The sequence below is a fragment of the Galeopterus variegatus genome, unplaced genomic scaffold (genome assembly GCF_000696425.1).
Source record: "Galeopterus variegatus unplaced genomic scaffold, G_variegatus-3.0.2 Scaffold1704, whole genome shotgun sequence".
NCBI lineage: Eukaryota > Metazoa > Chordata > Mammalia > Dermoptera > Cynocephalidae > Galeopterus > Galeopterus variegatus.
In genome coordinates this window covers 249,860-256,025 of record NW_007727815.1, presented here as the reverse complement: position 1 = coordinate 256,025, position 6,166 = coordinate 249,860, and the positions used below count along the sequence as shown (strand labels likewise).

At 47.5% G+C, this 6,166-nt stretch overlaps 1 non-coding gene across 1 annotated transcript; it reads right to left on the bottom strand.

Annotated features, from left to right (window-relative positions):
• Nucleotides 1–401: 401 nt before the first annotated feature.
• On the bottom strand, nucleotides 402–476 carry TRNAI-GAU. The gene has a single exon. It is a non-coding gene; the product is annotated as a tRNA-Ile (tRNA).
• Between the last annotated feature and the right edge of the window lie 5,690 nt (nucleotides 477–6,166).

The window sequence follows — 6,166 nt, the reverse complement described above, 5'->3', positions numbered from 1 at the left end:
TGGCTGAGAGGCCAGCTATGGGCCAGTGGGTCTGGTCCTCAGGCCACAGCTTCCCCCACTAGTCCCTATAAACGGAGAATGCAGCTTAGGTCCTGGAGTGGTCACTTGTCAGCTACTGGGACAGCCAGAGCTGCTTGGATCTAACTGGGAGGAAGAAGTGCAGATATCAGCTATCTCCAAGTGCTCCCCAGAGGAAAAGGAGAGACATCAGGTGGAGGAGGTTGGGACCATGCCATCAGAAAAGACCTGTGGGAGACATAGTTTCAGCATATGTGAATGACAGGAATGACCCAGAGGAGATCCTGATATAGGAGAGGGTACTTTTTAAACAACTAGGCTATTTTTTTTTTTTTTTTATAAATTCTGAAGGTTTTTTTTTTTTTTTTTTTTTTTTTTGTAGCTGGCCGGTACAGGGATCTGAACCCTCGACCTTGGTGTTATCAGCACCATGCTCTAACCAACTGAGCTAACCAGCCAGCCCAACTATGCTCCTTTTTTAACTTTTTATTTTGAAATACTTTCAAACTTATAGAAGAAGATGGTACAAAAATCTTCAGTAAACCTATCACTCATCTTCAACTATTGTTAATATTTTGCCAAGTTTTTACTATTCTCTGCTTTTACCAACACTGTGTTTCTGTTCTTTCTATCTCTGTAGTATACACACACACACACAATTATTATTGTTATCACTATTATTTCTGAATCATTTGTAAATAAGTTGCACAGGGTGTCTTTGTGAAGGAGCCAGGTCTTTGGGTGTCACTGGGAGTCCCAACTCAGTGAGGAATCAGTCTCTGGAGTGGAGGGACTTTGAATGGGGTAGTTGTGGATCTAAGTAGAGTGACAGGTTTTTTTTTTTCCTTTTTTTGTCTTTTTTCGTGTCCGGCAACGGGATCGCAACCCTCGATGTTGCTCCCGCACCGCGCTCAGCCAGTGAGCGGCCGGTCTGTATGTGGGATCCGAACCCTCGGCAGGAGTGCCGCCGCGCTCCCAAGCGGCGCACTGCTACAGTGCGCCACCGGGCCGGCCGAGTGACAGGTTTAATGGAGACACTGAGGGAGCCTGACTTCCGTGGTTCCCATCTCTTCGATGAGCCTTTGGGTGGGTTGTCACATCCCTCAAAAGGAGGCAGGTGCGTTTCCACCCTCCATCAGGGGAGTGCCCAACCAGGGGTGGGAGCCCATTCTTGTCTATCATTCGTGTGCTAGCTCCCATTCAGGGGATGGAGTTGGGGAAGGGGCTGACTTGTCCCCTTACCACTTCCTGACCATCATCTACCATATTCGGCAACATGGTCTCCTTTCAGGAGGGTCAGATTCTTGGTGTAGGGAGCTTAGAAACAGGAAACGGGTTCTGTCTACACATAAATAAGAAGATTGATTCTATCATTACTTAGATTTGTCTGAATAGTGGCCTGTAAACACCACACTCTTTTGGAAGATGACATTTTGCAGATCCCAAGAGGAGCAGTTAAAATGGCAAGACAGAGGGGCTGCAAATGAAAAATTTTCTACAAATTTCTAGGAAGAGACACTGGAAGCCACAGCAGGCAGAGGAAGAGAATGAAATCACTTCATTGTGAGTCAGGCAGCAGAAATTTGTAGAATAGCATGAACTACTCACACACCCCACTCCCCCTGTCCTGGTGGGAGATGAGGCTGGAGTGACAAGCAGGATCCAGGTCAAGAGACCTGGACTTCATTCTCTGGGCAAGTGAGGAGGTGCTGTGGGGGAGGAGAGAGTCTAGGGAGTGAGACAAGACCATGGAGGGAGGCTGCTAAGGAGGCTGGGGACAAAGAGAAGCCAAAAATATGGGCACAATCAGAAAATGTTTAGGAAAAGAAGTTGGCTAGCCTAACTACATGTTTGATTGGATGTACAGGGAAAAGAATTAACTAGGCCTGGACAATGGGGAAATCTGGGAGATAGACAGTTTGGCAGCCTCTGTCTCCAGAAAGGCTCTGGGCAGCCAAAGGTGGTCAGAGCCCGCAGGTAAACCCTCCCTCTACAAGAATCAGCTCTGTGAGATGCGGGAGGACAGGCCGTGGGACCTAGGCTGGAGCTCTAGGGACCCTTGGGACATTCACATGGGAGTGTCCAAAAAGCACTTGGGCAAGCTTTAGTCTCAAGGCAAGGTCTGGCCTGGGGCCCTGAGTTGGGGACAGTTGTTGTGTAGACATAACTGAGGCCAGGCGAGGGATAAGGCCCAGGGACAGGTAGAAGGAGAAGAGGCCAAGGGAAGGGTACAAGGCCACCCGCAGCAGGACTCCAGCCCAGCCACAGCTGCTCCCCGCACCCACCCAGCCTTACCCTGGGCCCATCAGCCCCCAGAAGTGCAGACAATTCTGCTTTGTTTTGCTCCCCTCTCGGGTCAGTGTTGTCACTTCCTTTCACCCTTTATTCTCTCCTTCCCTCTCTCCATGGCTTGCTCTCCTGTCCTGTCTCTTGCCCAAAGCCCCTCTGGCCCCTGGTTGATTTTGCTGCTGTTTTTCATCTTCGGCATCTCGTTTGGCAGCCTCTGTCTCTAGAGAGGCTCTGAGCGGCCAAAGGTGGTCAGAGCCTCAGGTAAACCCTCCCTCTAGGGGAGTGAGCCCTGTGAGATGCGGGAGGGCAGGCAGCAGGACCCACTAGGTCTTCACAGGGCTGGGAGGTCTCATCCATCTTTTACCCATTGAGGGGGCTGGGCCCAGCTGCCCTCTTAGGCACTCACTGTGCAGCTTGGGAATCCAAGTTGAAAGGAGTCACCCTCCTGGCCAGCGAGCACTCTGCCACCCTGTCCAAGGAGACCTGTGGGAAGGGAGGCTGCATGTCACTACAGGGCACAGTTACAGTGGGGGATTCCAAGACCCCTTGGAATGACCAGATCCCTGAGCTCCTCAGCAAGCTGGGGGTCCATCTCTGGGCCTTCCCCCTCCAAAAAGGAAGGACAGAGAAATAGTTAGAGATAGGAGAGGCCTGTGGAGTGTTGCAGGGGCCAGAGCCAATTCACTGAGGTTGAGCAGGGAGCTGTAGGAGTGAATGCAGATGACTGTGCACTGGGGCTCTAGTCTTCTGCCCCCCAGGATGGTTCCCAAGTCCCCAGGATGTCAGGAGGCAACCTCTCTTCCAGGACATTATTTTGTTTTGCTGCTGGCCAGTACAGGGATCTGAATCCTTGACCTTGATGTTACCAGCACCATGCTCTACTGCTTGTGCTAACCGGCCAGCCCAGGACATTCTTTAACTAGGGCAGCAGCCACACCTGTTAACCCGATGAAACTGTACCAGCCCCAGTGCCCTGTGACATGGCCCAAGAGGTCACGAATGTCTGCATGGTAAGCTAGTCTCAGAGAGAAAAATGGACCTGTGGAGGACAGTGGAGTGTGCAGAAACAGCACTCCCAGGGGAGGGGAAAATGGGGCTTGGGGAAGTGGGGGACTGTGATCCTCAGTGACACTTCTCTGCTCCCTAATGCAGCTGCAGGAAGTTATGGACAAATTCGACTTAGGGCTCCGAAACTGAAGTGAAATAAACAAAAAAATAAGAAAGAGACAGAGACAGAAAGAGATAATTTCAAAAGTTGTAAGCAAATCAGACTCACTGTTCTGGACTGGGTCTGAGATAGGAGGTGAGATTCTGCTGGGCCTTCAGCCAATCTCAGCTATAGGTTGTTCAAGGTTGTTTTTAAATACATTTTCTGGCTTTGTTCTGACTTTAGAATTTTACCTTTATGAAGAAGCATAATATATTTCAAACCTATACAACAATGCTGGTGCCACTGCAGAGACAGGTAGCTGATAGATTAATGACACTTTCATTTTTCTGTCTGAGACCAAAATGATTAACAACTAGTTCCTGGTTAACTCGGAAACACGCCCAGAGGCTGCAGCTGCTGCCGCAGTCACCAAGCGTACGTGGCAGAGTGGAGAAACAGGATCTGACTGTCTGGCCCAAGGACACGGGGAGGGCAAGAGAGAGAGACTTGGCACCAGACAGACCTGAGTCCCGAGTCGGAGTGCTGGCTTTGCTGCTGCTAGCTGGGTGGCTTCGGGCAAGTCATTCAACTTCTCTGAGGCTGATACCACCTACAATGCAGGCTAAGGCTGCATCTCTTTCTTCCTGGACCTCCATTCACTTCCAATACAGGATGTTTCCACTGAGCTTTGCCCACATCATCCCTGAACTTGAGGCCTAAAGTGTGATCAAATTGAATCAAATCCAATTCTGTTTGAAAAACAGGCTTATTCAGTGGTGATTCACTCTAGCCAAAGACTTCCAAAAAACAAAACAGTTATAAACAACCATCCGGCAGTAGATGAATGTTGAGTTTTTTTTCGACAAGGAAATGCCATCTTGAGTACCCCCATGTGTCTGAAACATCCATGTAGATGAAGGTGGAGGCCCGAATTACCCATGTCAGCCTGTCTACACTCCTGAAAGTCAACTTTCCTTGCTTAGGGCTTCCACAAGTCTTTCCCCACACTAGTTGGTCTCTTGGGAAAAAGAGGAATTCAGGCAGCAAGAGTCAAGCAGCTGCTTCAGCAAGCAGCGAAGTCATTCATCCTCAGCAGCCTCATCCTGGGGTGGTTCAACAGTTCTTCACAGCAGGCTGCAGCCCCCAAAGGAGGGCTCTTGTGTGCAGTGCTCTCATGTGCCCTGCTCAGCTGTCATCCGACCAAGCTGATCATTGGCTGTCAGCAGCACAGACTGAGCAATAAACTGCATAATCTTGTACAGTCCTCTTAAAAATAAAAATTAACAGCAGGTAATAAACCAATCTGAATTAAAACAGGAATAGAGAAAGCTAGGTGAAAGATGACTGTTGTTTCAAATGTAATAAAATAAGGAGCTTTCAAGGAAGTTGCATCTCCTTAACATTTTTTTTTTTTTTTTTAGAGATGACCGGTAAGGGGATCTTAACCCTTAGCTTGGTGCTGTTAGCACCACGCTCACCCAGTGAGCTAACTGGCCATCCATATATGGGATCCGAACCCGGGGCCTTGGTGTTATCAGCACCACACTCTCCCGAGTGAGCCACGGGCTGGCCCTCTCCTTAACATTTTAATCCCACGTGTCACCTAATGCTTCACATCGACATAAGGCAATGCCAGTGTAAGGTGATTTCCGTGTTAATGGCAGTTACAGATCCCATTCCGCATTTCTTTCTAGTTATTATGCCTTTATGACGTTGCAGCTGAGGATGAATATTTAATTGTGTTCAACCATTATATATATACATCAAGAACAAAGAGCATTGGATTGTTGGCATGCTGTATTTTCTTTCTTTATAAATAAAAGTCCTCTGTGCTGAGAACAGTATATCCACATGGTCTGAATGGTGCAAAAAGTAATTGAGCCTTAGGCAGGGCTGGTAGCAATGAATGAGCAGTAGTATTCACACAGTGCTTTATAGTTTACGAAACTTCATACTCCTACTATATTTCTCAAACTAAAAAATTACAGCTCAGCTCCAGCCTCAGTCTATCAGTCATCAGCCTATTTAGGTAAAATGGGCAAAATGAAGATAATGTCCACCTTTGTAAGCTCCCTCAGCTTAGTAAGTATATAGACATAGAACTATTTGAAGGTTAAATGAGCTACACAGTGTTAAGCATCCTTACGAGTCTCCAGCCTTGTGATGGCCCCAAATACCAAATCCTGGGACTACCAGGCTCAGTTGATGGCATAACTGAGTTGAGCACTGGGAACCCGGAAGTAAATGGAGGGCCTTGCCAAGGCACAAATTGCCATAAAATTCAGGGAGCTGTGGGTTAGTAATAAGCATGTGGGAACCCAGAAAATGTGCTTAAATTTGCCTGAGAGAGAGGAAAAGTTACAGAAATTTTCGCTGAAGAATCGAACTTGAACCAAGTTCTTGAACCAACTTCTTCCAAGGAGAAGCAGAAATCTGTCAACACAACAAGGTGAGTAATAGGATTCTAGGAAGAGGGACTAGAGTTTAGGAAGAGGAGAAGGTGGTGAGAAGCCCAGGTATTTGATAACTTAAAAAAAAAATCACGTTCTATACAACAGATTAAATGTAACTCAATGGCTGATAGTCATTACAATGTACAGCAAAGACTTCGATTCTTTACATTCTGCAGGTTAATGCTATCCTCTTTCTTTTTTTTTTTTTTTTTTTCCTTTTTGTCTCTTTTTTCGTGTCCGGCAACGGATCGCAACC